This window comes from Rhea pennata, chromosome 1 (genome assembly GCF_028389875.1).
Source record: "Rhea pennata isolate bPtePen1 chromosome 1, bPtePen1.pri, whole genome shotgun sequence".
Taxonomy (NCBI): domain Eukaryota; kingdom Metazoa; phylum Chordata; class Aves; order Rheiformes; family Rheidae; genus Rhea; species Rhea pennata.
Window position 1 is genome coordinate 112,974,393 of NC_084663.1, and position 14,560 is coordinate 112,988,952.

A 14,560-nucleotide genomic window follows, 5' to 3' on the forward strand; every position below is an offset into this window, starting at 1 on the left:
GATAACAGCAAAGTTAACTTATGACATTTATAAGTATGTTTAGTTTGGTGTAAGCTCAGATCTTTTTGTTGTCTGATGAAATCTTAAAATCACATCTCCTAGGAAGGAGTGAATTGAGAAACTATACTCTTACTGAGCACGCACAACTGATTCAGACTGCCTGCTGTTTCTTTTATTCCTTCTCCACACAGTCCCTTATCCTATCATTTTTTACTCAGACATTCCGGTATTTATTCAGTGAGCTGTTCCACAGCTTCAGGTTCCTGTTCATGAGGCAGAGGTATAGTGTGGGAACACATTCAACAGCCTCCACCAGGAGCTGTCTCAGTCTCACTCATTTTCCCTCACGCCTTGTTCCAAGAAGCCTCTGTGCCTCTGCACGAATAAAAAGTAATACTCACCTGACTGACCTAGAAGGAATGGCCAAGTCTCTTGGAGCTGGAGACACATTTATATATAGTAAATTGAATAACTAAGCAACACCTTTACTCATCCCCATTTGAGCAGTCTGTTAGTCATTTTAATGGGAAGAGTCATTTAAAACCCTGACACTTTTGATTTCTCTTCTGTTATATAAAACTGTTTGTTTCCTTAATTAAAAAAAAAAATGAGAATCTATTAGTATAGTGAGAACAAGCTGTAGACATGAAGTATTTTACCTTACAAAGAAAATAAGAATATTTTTGTTGACAGTAGAAGATACACATTTGTAATGTATTTTCTTTTATACAGTTTTCTGCTTACGTTGTCAAGCCTACTTTGATATTATGCAGCGTCAGCACAAGTAAATATTGCTATATGAAAGTTGAGCTTATATACAGTGTTTAGAACTGTCTGAATATCTCAAGATCTTTCATTTTTGTCCTTTGTCTCAATGTATTTCCCATCTGTCATATTAAGTTCAGTAAAAGGCATGCTTCTGTTGTGAATTATCCAGAACACCGATTTAAACATGGTAATTGTTTGTGGCAATGTGTTCATGGTGGTAATATTGGCTGTTCTTAGTAACTGACAGCAGAAGCTTGTTTCTTAATCCTCCATGTTACTTCAGGTGTATGTGAAACAATTAAATGTTGTCTTTTCCAAACACCATAAAAAATGTCCTTTACAAAGCTGGTCTTAGTGACTGCTGCTCACCCACTCCTATTGTGCCAGAATAACTCACTGTGTATTTCTCCTCACACAACCTAATGTAAAATGTAACATGTAATTCTCAACTGAAGTATCAAATACATAATATGAGTTGTTAAAAATTTTATCAGCACAGTTCTACAGGGTCAATAATGTATATGCTTATGTCACTTTCTATATACACATACTTAAAACAGAAATTTTCTGTTACTAATAGAGCTATCCTTTGTTAGCTCAGTAAAGGCCAATTTGCTTGCACATGAACATTAATTTATCCATCCAGCTCCAAATTAATACAACTCACAATTCAGCTGTTGGAGGGCTTGTTGGAGATTTGTATGTCTCAATGATACTGAAAGTACTAATAGATTGTCTTCCTAAAATGACATTTAATCTGATGGTATAAACATATTTACTCTGATAATTCTCCATATTAATATAACCGTTTTAATTCTAGGCCAAGATTTTCAAAATTCTGGATGCATAACAGTTGGATCCAAAGCTCGAGTACCATCTGTATGAATACTGACAAGCCTTATTTTCAGATGTACTGTTGCAATAGTAGAGATTGTGAGATTAGACGCATACATTTCATTTGCAGCTCTTTCCTGTGATTTGAGGCACAGTGCAATTAACCACGGCCCATAAATAGCTTAAAATTAGAGGGAATAAAATAAGCATAATGGAAATAGAATAGCGATAAAAAACAATAAAAATACACCAAATGCTGTAACTTTCAAGAAAATTAAAATTTAGCATAATCCATTTCAGAGATATTTTAAGGAATTCTCTTAAATGAAACATGACTCTGATGACACTATTTTCCATTATAGTGTGAATACTTACTTGTCACAAGTTAAACTATGTCTGAATCCCTAAAAATCTACCCTTGTACAAAAGCCATCACACAAGTCCCTTTGCCCAGTTAAGTCCTCAGTTAAGCTCCATTTAAGATAGAGCAGTTAAGTGCCATTTTGGATAAGCCTTCAGCAGAAGCTCCATTAATGGATGGATTTTACCAAGTGTGCTTACAAATACCAAATAAGCTGCCAGGGGCTGATGGAGTCCCTGCACTCCAGAAAGGCATATGGGTATTGCAAAGGTTTGGGAGCCTTTGAAGTGATTATTAAAACTCAGACACCATATATGACACATTGAAACATTTATTTTTTTAGTCTTGGATGCTACATGACCCAACACTGAGTAGAGGGCTGTCGTAAGTCCTCGTGAACCATAGGAAGCAGCAAGGATCAGACTGTGCCTTCAGCTGCACTCCTACCAAAAAGTATTATCCTCAGGTACTGTAACCCAAACAGATTTTATTTTTTTAATTTTCACTAGGTGGGAGCAAAGAGTCCCTAGCTCAGATTTTTGTCCCCAAAATGGTTTGTTTATTTTATATTTTGCTGTCAACTGTAACAGTCCAACAAGGCAGGATCAGAATCTGGCACAACCCTCTCTGCTTGTCTACAACATCACATTTGTCTTCATTTCGTTTAGTCAAGTCACTAGTCACAGGTCATCATTAAAGGGGCTGCCTTTATTTTTTCATGCAGAGCAAGCCACTCTCTTGTGGGTCATTAGGATAATGTATTGTAACATGCAAAAAGGTGAAGTTTTAATCTCTCTGCTTCAGGGTGATAGGCAGGATCTGAATCTATTATGACTAAGTTTTGCAGTCGTGAGTCGGCTCTATGGAAGGACTTGGGGAAGCTTCCGTATCTGCTTGCTTAAAACAACCAGTATCACACTGCAGCTCTGTGAAAAATTACATCTGTTCCGAGGGCTAAATGTGTTCCGAGGTCAAACGGTTCAGATGAGTTTCTGTGCATAAAAAAAAAAAAATAGTCTTTGGTTCCTATCTAAACCTAAAGCTGGCTAAGAAATCCTAGGTGGTAATATCAAGATGGAGGCACATGCAGGCGAGTGCAGGAGCAGAACTCTGAAATGTCTGGAGACTTGTAAGACAAGTCATTCTCCAAACAGCCAAACTAAGAAATCATATTTTCTAAGGAGCTTTCCACTCCACAGTGCATTTAGTTTTTGCAAATACATTCCATATATCTTCAAACATTTAGTAAAACCTGCATATTTTTCATAGACAGTAAAATCTATTTCTTTATTTTTGATTTTCTATATCCCTTTCTGTTGTGTCATTTTTTCATGCCCTATTTGTGGGTGGCCAAGACCACCCACATTGAATCAAATCACATAGCCTAAATACTCTTTTATATTATGTTCCATTACTTTACACAGTTTAGTTACAGGAGCTGGATTCAACCTGACTACTGACAAACCTTAGGCCAGAAAAGTTCAAAAGACACTTTACTTTGTGACAAAGTACATCTTCCAACACTCTTTGAATGTCACTTGTTATTCAAGAACAGCAAACAAAATTTTAGGCCTGCTGTCTGTCTTTCTCTGAGTGAAGGAAACTTAAATATTTTATAGGTAGATTGTATAGAGGCCAACAAATCAGAAGCAGTAAAGTTTCGGTTAAATTGGCAAGTCAAATGTTTCACAAGCCTACCTATATTTTTAGAGTGTCAGACTCCCCCTTTCAAAAAAAAAAAAAAAAATAACTTCACCAGACTGTGAGTTAGTGGTTAAGAGATATTTCATCAAAGATGTTGGCTTGTTCTGATCAGAGGCTTTAGACTGCAAATTAAAATGGAAGAGAAAAGTTAAGGAACATATGGAACATAATTTTTTGATCTCTGAAGCTTCATTTCAGAATATAATCTCAAACTGATAACTATAAGTGATATCAGATGCTAAAAAGCAAAAACAAAAAATAAAAAACAAACAAACAAAAAAACCCACTTCTAAGACACCTGTGGAAAAGATACAGTATTTTAAGAAGGGAAGGAACATTTTTAGTTATGACTTGTTATCTTAGCAGACAGGAATTTCTATTTCACTTATTCACCTACATCAGTAAACAGAGCTAAGAATCTAGTCTTTGGCATAATAAAATGTGACATCCATGTTATGTAACTTTTAAAGATAGATACTCAAAAAAACAGTCCAAAACCAAATGACTTTAGTCTCTTGTCAGTTGTAGAGTGAAATAAGTTGGAAATATTAAAAACTTAACCTTCTTCTAAAAATGAAAAAAATAAGAGCTAGCTTCTAAATAAAGAAACAAAGCCATAAGCCATCCCCTTTACCATCCAGTTTTTGGATGAGAGTTTGGAAAAGGTGTTAAATTTAACTGAAAGTATTTTTTTATATTTATATTTAATATTTATTTAGGCTTATATAAACACAGTTTAATATAAGTTAAGCTGGTCAGTTTATGCAGGTAGATTTTATATCTCCAGAAAAGGAATTTTATATTAATAAACTAATGGAGTTATTATATAGATAATACTGATATGGGAATGACTATACTAATTACTGTGTGCACTCATACTCACTGTGAACTATTTTGAGTATATTCTTTGCCAGTCCCCAAAAGTTTATGGCTATGATAACAGATACAAATGCTCTGATTAATCAGAAAGTCTAGGAAATAAAGTGCTTTACTTATTAGGATGTCCTTTTATGTCTTACTGAGAGGTTTAAAAAGACAGCACACTACTATTTAAAACAGAATGAGTAAAAGGCTACAGATTTTCAAAGTCTGGTACACCCATTTTTATTTATAGCACATTTTCTGAGTAAGCTTTGCAAAACTCTTAGAGACAATGCAAAATAATTTATCGAACAGATTCTTAATTGAGAACAAGATATACCTATATACAAAATACATATGTACCAAATGGGAAGTAGATACATAGATACATACATATATATGTATATACTAAATGGGAAAACCCCAAAACATGAAGGTTTGGGTTTTCCCAAACCAAAATGTTTGTTTCATGTGTGTTCTCATGAAATAGGAAAGAAATCTATATAATTATATAAACTTTAAATATAGAAAGACATAGGAATTCTCCTAAGAAAAAGACTTCTGCCCACGTTTTGGTTGTTCTGGATTATTTTGTGTATGCATTCACAAACACTTTGATAACTGAGTAAATATTGCCTTAATCGGGACTGCAAAATGGAGCACATTATATGTTTTAGTTTTTCTTTAAAGATACAAAGGTGAACCTTTCTCTAATCCTGTTGAATTATTTAGGAAATTAAGACAATAAAAACAATTGGCTTTTGAAAAATATCTGAGGTGCAAAACGGCTTAAGATTGTGATTATAAGTGATCCTCCATAGATGTACATAGACCATGTAATAGACCTAGATGAACAGCACACAGGCTGATTTAAAGAAGATATAAAAATGGATTCCTCACTGGAGGATATTTCCAGCAGCCACTTTCTACAACCTTTTTCCAAGGTGATATAGCTAGTACCGCTACTAATATCGCACCAATGTTATCAAAGCAGTGACCACAACAGAGGAACCACTAGTAACATGTATTAAAACACCATCCTGTATTGCAGCATGAGACAAAGACCAAGCGTCAGAGCAGGACTGAAGTCAGACAGCCAGGATTTCACACATAATGTCTTGGGCTGTTGCTGTAGATTGCTTACATTCCCTATAGGTGTTAACTCCAAATCGTCTGAGTCTTCTCTGAGCTTCAGATTACCCCAGCCTCCAAATATTTTCACTTGTATTTCTCTCCAGCCTCTCAGAAGTAGCCTTTCTGGCTGCATTTTCTTCAGTGCAACCTTTTCCAGTTGTGAATACATTCTCTTGCTGACAAAGCAGCTTACCACTTTCTTTCCCAAACTGAAAGAGCCAATTTCTTCTGCAGCAATGTGGGATTTCTTTGGTTCAAGAGAAGCATTCTTGAAGACACAGTTTCCCCCCTTCTCTTGAAAAAAGAAATCCTGTGGTTGCAGCTTGGATGACAGAGTCCAGCACCACTCAGGCACTTTATGCATCTGTGGAGCATTTTCTTCAAGACAGCAGTCCTGCTGCAAAGGAGGTGAGCGTGCAGGTGAAGAAACCAGAAGACATGAGGAAGTGAAAGCTGATCGCATCCTGGCATTCAGAAATCTGGTTGGTTAATACTCTTAGTCTTTTGAGATGCATTGAGCCATCGCCACACAGTACAGCAATGCTATCTGATGCCCCCATTCACGGGAAGCGTGCTTATCTCACCTGCGATAAGAACAGAGCACGTCACATACGCTGCAGAGTGCGCACGGAGAAGCTACAAGCAGATAGACTTGTTCTTGTCACTGCTTGTGGTTCGCTGTGCTCTCTCAGGTGACCAGCAGACACGGTGTGATACTGGCTATGTGTTTTTGCCAATATTGTGGTCACTTTGCATAAACTAACCCTGAGTTCTCTGTTAAACCAACTCAACTAAAAGCAAAATCGTGGGTAGCAATTAACTCTCAGTGAATAATTGCTTTCTGTATCTGAAAGCAGAAGAAATAAATGACTTGTAAAATCAAAGCCAAGTTTATTTGAAAGAGAATACATTTTGTTTTCTGTGCCTAGTTTCCAGTGACCGGTGTACAGCATAGTACAGACTCCAGCAGCTAAGCTACTACTGCTGCTGCCCTTGATAGTGTCATTTCTCCTGCTTTTGCAGTTCTCAACAAAAGAGCCTCTGAGTGGTTTGACAATTAGATTTAAAAGGCACAGAGGAAATAACAGTCCATAAAAATGAATTACATTCTCTGCGAGTCTCTACTAGCTTTTCTCCCCTAAATGGAGAAACAAAAGGATGTCTGTAGTGAGGAGAGTACAGTTGTAATTAACTTATCATTTGTATTAATAATTACACAGGTAATGCATGCTTACACAGTTAAGGTCATGGACTAAAATTCAGGTTCAATTCTTGCTCCTGTCTTAGACTTCTCATGAGACACTGGACAATCAATTTATCTTTAAGTGGCTTTCTTCCCTTTACTGTAAATGGGAATAATACTATTTCTTTTGTCACAATCATTTCTAAGGATCTGTAGTTTCGTTTTAAACTTCTTTGGGTTATAAATCAGATCTAAAAAGAAACTTCAACAAATATTCTTTGATCAGAAAATGTTGAATTTGGGGCGAAAACTGTTTTAGTAAGGGATTTAGTTTGATACATTTCCCAATTTTCAGCACCATTTTTTTTCAAAATTAATTGAAATTCATTTTTATGTAACCTATTTTAAGTTTAACTAAAAAGCATGAAAATATACATTTATTTTTTCTCAGGCAGAGATATTTTTCTTCTTTATTCTTCACTTCAGGAGCTTTCAAGGTTTAAAAGCTCCTTGCTTCAGTTGAGAATGAGAAAAATTCTGTGAAATTCTTACATTGCTGAAAAGAAAAGTCTCTTTCACATGCTACATGCAAAATTTTTTATGGGTTCAGTATTTGAATTGAGATTTTACATTAAACCATAATGAATATAAGTAGATAAAGAAAAAACACCTGAAATAATAGATAACTTCCAGTTAATGAAATGGTGTTACATGAGAAACCACTGAAATAGTAACTTTATTTCAACAAGAAATATATAAATAAATACAAATAAATCATAATAATGATTTTCAGTTTCAGGACAGAATGAGGTGGTTGTAGCTTGGAATCACACATTCGGGATGAAAAGCAAAGAAAACAGCCGTGGAATGTTGGTGCAGAATAATAGCAAAAGCTTATTTAACACCACTCACACAGTATGCATTGAGTTCTACTATTTAAAGTTAAGATTAACGCTGAAAAACCTTACACATTCTCGTGAGTTATAGACTGCATGAAAAAAGGCCCTGTGTGAAGAGAAAAGCATGTAATAATAATAACAAAATGGAACATACTATTTATTCATTTATAATAGTTGTATTGGAAAAAACTGTCAGTCAGTAGATACTCATCTAATCTTCTACATCTGACCTCTTTCAGTTAGTTTATGAATAAAGTGGGACTAAATCTTGATTTCTGGATTCTTCTTATGAGTCTCAGAGGACAGACCAGTGGATTTAGTGAAAATGATCTTTGCACTTCGTTTAGCTGCTTCAAATGAAAAAAAATACTATTTTTTTTTCTGCATCACAGATTATTTACCTGGTTAGTCTAAAAGAAAATGTTATATACACTATTAAGCCTCATTGACACAATTTGATTTCCATTGATAAACATGAGGAGAAATTAGACCCAGTGTTTAAGAGGCTGTGATGTTTTACACTGCCCTCTTGTGATTTCTTAACCAGAAGTTAGGAACAGAACTTTGTACACATTTTGGAAAACCCATATTCTGTGGAAAACAAAGATTCAGGTTGAGAAGAATGCATGCAGATTCAACAAAACATTTCATTAAGTTGTTCCATTTGGGAAAAAATAGGGACATTTATTTTTAACATTTCCTCCATGAAATGCTCTGCTTAGAAATATACTTCAATTTTGTTAAATGCTAAGCAGACTGAAAAACTTCGATAGAAAGCGGCTTTTCACTTTATCCTGGCCAAACTGTTTCATTTGACCCCAGACAAACTTATTTTCAACTGCATGGTTTGGTCTATATTTTATGTTCTATATTTTTGGTCTATATTTTATGTATGTGTTTTCACACACACACACACATCTATTTCTAGCACATATGCATGTATGTATGTATACACACACACTAACATATACATAAATAGATTAGAAGCAAAGATTATTTTACTTATTCCTCTACTTTTTTTGAATTTAGTAGCTATGGGCAAATCAAGAACTATGCTATTTGTGCAATTGTATTACTCTTGATAGCAGATAGCATTAACATTTTTAACTTGGTTTTGAAGTCTAGGTAGTGGTGAGAAAAGACTCCATTTCAAACTCTACATTGCAATAATTCATGAGTGTACCTGAAAAGTAAATTAAGAGAACCACTTACTGATGTTCTTTCAACATCACTCTGTATTCATTTCCTGCTATTGATACCAGCATTTGATATTCAAGTAATGGACTTGGGGACTCACTACTCAAGAATAGGAGTCACTAATTTGTGTGCTGGAGGTTTCATGTTGAAGTATATCCCATAGGAAATTTTCATTTTGTAAGTACTCTAAAAGATAGCCTTGTATACTCCACTCTGTAGTTTCTGAGGACCTTTCTGCTTATAAATTATCTATTGACTTTGTGGGTAGCTTTGAAAGCAAGAAAGGAATGGATTAGATTTATTATCAGCTCTACTGTCTAACAGGATTTGACAGCATAAAACTATGAAATGTAGAGAATGATTGAAATTTAAATCCAGTCATATTTACAGTAGGTATTAAAGTCAATGCACTTTCTAAGGCAAAAATTCATTGTAAAGTGTTAAGGCACAAGCACTGAGCCTTTTTGGGTCCATAAGTTTCAATTCATATGCTTTAGTTTTATGGATCAGTACTTGGTCTCTTCACTTCAGTATTCATGAAATATCAATACCTCCGGTGACAGCTCCCGAATATAATGACCTGCATATGTAATCATAACTTACACACTTCTCAACATTTGAATGTGTAACCACACAAATGTGTGTCTATTAGAACTGGGTTGACATTGTGGTATAATCTGGCTTGTTTTGTTTGGCCACTGTAAAATGGCCATAAATTCAACTCAGCTGTCCTTCTATGGTGCATTTCTATAGGCTCTGAATAGCTCTGGCTGTGCAAAACAGTTACAGTTTACTTCTTACTCTTGTGTGTTTTTAGAGGTATATATTTATAGGTTATGCAAAGCTAAATTGTATAAAATCTACAATAATTGTATTTTTGAAGCAGCTGGAATTACTATACTCACGACGTATCTGATAAAAATCTCACAAAAAAAGTCATGAAAAGCTAACAACCAAATGATACATAAACTCTATATTTGTTCATCACAAATAATATACAAAATATACATTATCCATAAACCCCCAAATCTGACCCTTTCATTACACAGGAAGGAATACTTAACATTCTATGCAGAGCATACTTTTAATCATGACTAAAAGTGACACAATATTTTCCATAGATGAAGACTGAAACAGACTTAGGCTATAGCTATTCTCTTACTTTTGAAGAAAATAAAATGTTTTAAATATCAATCAAAGAAATCAATAAAAAGATAGACTTCAAAGGACAACTTTAACTGTGACCTTAGCAGTGTTTTGTTATGTATATAAATATAAATGGAGATGCATCAATGGTGCATATATGTACAAGTGTATATGAATATGTATATGCATAACAGAAGTACTTAGGGAGGCTGATAAAAATACACAGACATTTCAAATATTTTGACCACCAAGCATTAGAGAGACAAAAATGAGAATGGACTATTTTAAAATTTGCTGCTCTTTACAGGTAAGGCAATTAAGACGAATACAGAGTGAAAGCATTTTTCTAGTAAGACAGAAGTTTCCAGGATAACTTGTGGAAAGGATGTTCAGCGACAATCATTGCCAATGAGGCAAATTTAAAGCTTACATCCCAGCTGATGTGCTGAAATATATATGGAAAACAGAACAAAATTATTTCCGTGTATTTAAAAGGCTTATTTTAGCAAAGCAAGATCACTAAAAAAAAGAAAAATTCTATACTATAACCAATTTGATTGTTATTCATAAGAAACATCCATTAATAATTTGCAAACAGGAAAAGTGACTCATCCTCATTTTAAAGGTCAAGTCATCCCATCAGAGAAGAAGAAAAATTGATATATGACTTCAGTGATCAGTCACATTTTTACAAATAACAGGGACAAAAGGCCAAGTCAGTTTGCAGGATGAGAAAAAAAAAAAGAAAAAAAAAAGTGGGATAAAATTTTTAAAAATTATCTAAAAGCCTAGGGAATACAAATGCAAAAGTTTGTAGCAATCAGTTTTTAATTGCGCTTGATCACAGAAAATGGTTAAATTCACCAGCTAAATTACGTTTTAGGTATATTTGCATCTGTAATAAAACTCAAAATTATATTTCAGATATATTCAGATAAGTTTTGTAGCATATTTTTCTGAGCTCAATACTGCAGGCATTGAAAGACACTATTTCTGTTTACCTTACAATTAGTTACCTATGGCACATCTGAATTTGTTACATGTGTACAGTAATCTATTAAACTCCATGCATGCAAATATAATAAAATCCTCTAAAACCCTTTTTTAAATGAAGTAAAAAAAAATCTGACAGAAGGATTCTTTAGGCTTATAGAATAGTTGTGCACACACTGAATTAAATAAATATAATATTCTGTTCTCTTCAGCAGAATGGTAGGTAGGCACAATAACCATGTAAGGATATACCGTAGTGAGCCTTTATCCTGTTGTCACTGTCTCTTTTATCTCCATTGCCTTTTCTCCTGCATTTATTTAAAAATACTAACAAACATTTCAGTTCTGTATTCTCTATTTACAGTGAATTACCAATGAAATTAGTTGAAGCTCTTGGAATATGTATCTGTACGTGAACATTGGCCGCTTTGTTCTCATAAAGAAAATCCAATTGAAATTACAGGCCAAGAAAATAAGTAATGAAAAGCATAAAGACAGATAGGAGTGAAACTCTATCCTTAATTAATTTTTGACTGAAATAACCTCAGATCCAGTACATTATTCTTGAGTGCCAGATACTCCTGTGCAGCTCCACAGACGTTGGAACAGGGTTGATTCAACGGCATTCAGCAAATGTGTGAGATTACTCTGTCACTGACAGATGCTAGTGGAAAAAATTTTGGTCTTGTCATTGCTTTTCTGATGGAGAAGATTGTGCACACTGTCTCTTGAAGCACATACCACAGTATTAAGCACATACCGCAGTATTACTGAAAGTTTAGGCCCTGAAATTTCCCATCACACCTTTAAACAGCTTACTTGTAGGCAAAAGGGCCTAGGGAATAAAGTCTCACCTCCTATTATTATCGTTGCCCATCTTCATTGAATTTAATGTCACAATTTTGATGCCTTTTTTCAGTGCAAGGATAGATATATTCAACAGCAATGGTAAATGTAATATATATTTAGCAATTTTGAATATAAGCTGATATCTGGAGGAAAAATAAAAATACAAAAAAGAAATAATTTAAACATTTTTTAGAATAGAACTCTGTGTTAGGCTGTGATAAATCTAAACAAATATTTGTCACTGAATTAAGAAATTAGTCATTTTGAACAACAAAAAAAGAAGGTAGAGGGAGTGGACATTAAAATCTTGCAGTTTTCTTTGTGTGTTGATTTGGTTCAAAACTGTTGAATATATACTCTTCAAATTGCACTTTTATGCTTTGTAAACATTTCTAACAAGCATATATATAACAGGAAGCAAAGAATACAGACAAGGCAGTGCAGAAGCTCATCCATCCATTATATTCGTTCTGCCATTAAGGATCACTGACTAATGGATTTCTGATGCAGATGGAAGTTTTTGTGCCACTGAGTTATTGCTATGACAGATGAGGGAACAACAGCCATAACTGTTAGTCTTTGAAGCCTGAAGACTTTGCTTTCATGGTTTCCACTGACACCTTTCCAAAGCAATGAGATAATCATGGCAACCAAATTCTTAATAATAATAATAAAGAAACACGTTACTTTCTTTTTTCAGTTATGAAGAACTTAAGAAGTTTGCTTCAGTGCTGCAAGAATAAATCACTTTAATTAGATAAAAGTGAAAATAAGTTCTTAAAGGACAAATAAAGATCTGTAAAGTCTAGGTAATGAAAAGTCATGTCTGAAGAAAATGCTACAGTAACTTGAAATATTGTTCCAGAAATATCAAAAAGAGCTAGTATATGTTAATAAATAACTTCATAGGCGCTTAAAGTTTATAAACAATATGTCACTTACTTTAACATGCTGGAAAGAAATAGGCAGGCATCCGAACACACTATTCTTTAGAGAAATAATTATAATAATTAAGTACCAAGAGATATAACTATAAACATGAAAAATTAAACAATTTGAACAATCTAATCTGCCTAAAAGAGGAATTTTTCTCTCAGCATCTCAACCAGTAGTGTTCAGTGAATAATGAACTATGCTGTGAAGACCTTCCTCTGATCACCATTTTCTCTACTCTTTCCTGCTGTTTTAATTTATGGAATTTAAAAATATTTATTATAAAAAATGGAATCTGAAATACAAAAAGAAATTATCTTTTATTATTATTTCTACTCGTCATTTTAAATAATGTTTTTAATTTTTATAGACAACATTAAAATATATTGAATAAATAATATACTTTAGTCCAAGAGAAAAGGAGAATAAATGCACCATTGTTAGAAATCCTCATAAACCTGGATACCACTATTATTACTTTAAGTAATGGCATGGAAAGCATTGGAACGTGTTCATGGGACTGATAAAACATAGAAAAATTTACTTAGTATGACTTATAAGAGCAATGACACAATGTATTTTAGATCGTAACAAGCATCTAACTTAGGGGTGATGTAAAGCACTTAAATAAAAATCTTGCGTAGTAAATGGGGAAAGGCAAGTGCCTTTCCAGTAAGTAGGAAGCTAAGGGCACTGATACTCTCAGTCCTGTAAGCCTCAGTCTCAGTTCTTCAGTGTTAAAATGGAGTAAAGAAATTTCCTGCTTCATAGGGCAATTATCAAGGAAAGCTTATTTAAAGTTTAGAGGCCCTAAAATAGCTTAAAAGGATAATCTAAGAGATCTTGAGTTGCCAGATGCAAGATACGTGGACACGTGCGTGTCAGTGCTCTGGGTGGTGCTTCTACCTGCCTGTTGTCTGCGCAGTCAGCGTGAGAGGCTGAAATCACAGCAGAGCTGGGAAAGCCCCAAAGAGTTTCCCAGGCTCAAAACTGCATAATTAATAAATGTTGCCCCTTTCCAGCAGCTATTCTCTGTTAATCTTTGAGCCCATTACCATCTTCTGTTTTTATTGCTCGGGTCGCTTCGGATATCACTCATAACATTTAAGATGCTTAGAATGATTAATACCGTAAGTAATTATCTCTTTAATTAAGAGTATTGTTTATAAAGACTGATCACCTATTCTATATTCCTTTTATGCAAGATATTTCTTTTTCCTTTAAATAGATGCTAAGCTAAAAGCTGATGATGATATTTCTTCTCAAATTTAATAAGATATAGCTTGCTTTTATTCCATATAATTCTTGTTTACAGGTCTACAAATACTTGACTCTGGATCTTTTCAAATTCTTTGTTGAACGATACACTCACCACTTCTCCTAATACCTTTTTTTCTGAAGCCTGGCATCATTTATCAGCTTTAGCTGAGTTATTGTTGCCCTTTGTGAATTATCACAGAAAACTTCTTAAGGTTCTTCACTGTCATTTGCAACCATGAATCTTTGCTATCTGTATCTGACCAATATATTTGTCCTTTTTGTACCTGGGACACATTTTATGGAGATCATGATCAGTTTCTGATATTAAACTTCCACTTTATATTTTATATGTAAAACTGAAATTAAATAAGTCTTTGTTACACTTGCTCCAAAATGTTACTTACAGAAATATTTATGTGTCTGATTTATCCTGCAACA

The 14,560-nt window shown here is 34.1% G+C and overlaps 1 long non-coding RNA gene across 6 annotated transcripts in view; it reads left to right on the forward strand.

Moving 5' to 3' along the window:
- The window catches only part of LOC134138856 (uncharacterized), a 155,374-nt gene that overhangs the window by 72,262 nt on the left and 68,552 nt on the right, over positions 1-14,560 (forward strand). The window contains exon 6 of one of the 6 annotated variants that reach the window (XR_009958036.1): positions 1,589-1,662. The exons of the other annotated variants lie outside the window; for them this stretch is intronic. This is a non-coding gene — a long non-coding RNA (uncharacterized LOC134138856). Of the gene's footprint in view, positions 1-1,588; positions 1,663-14,560 lie in introns of those variants that run through there. 6 annotated transcript variants of the gene reach the window in all.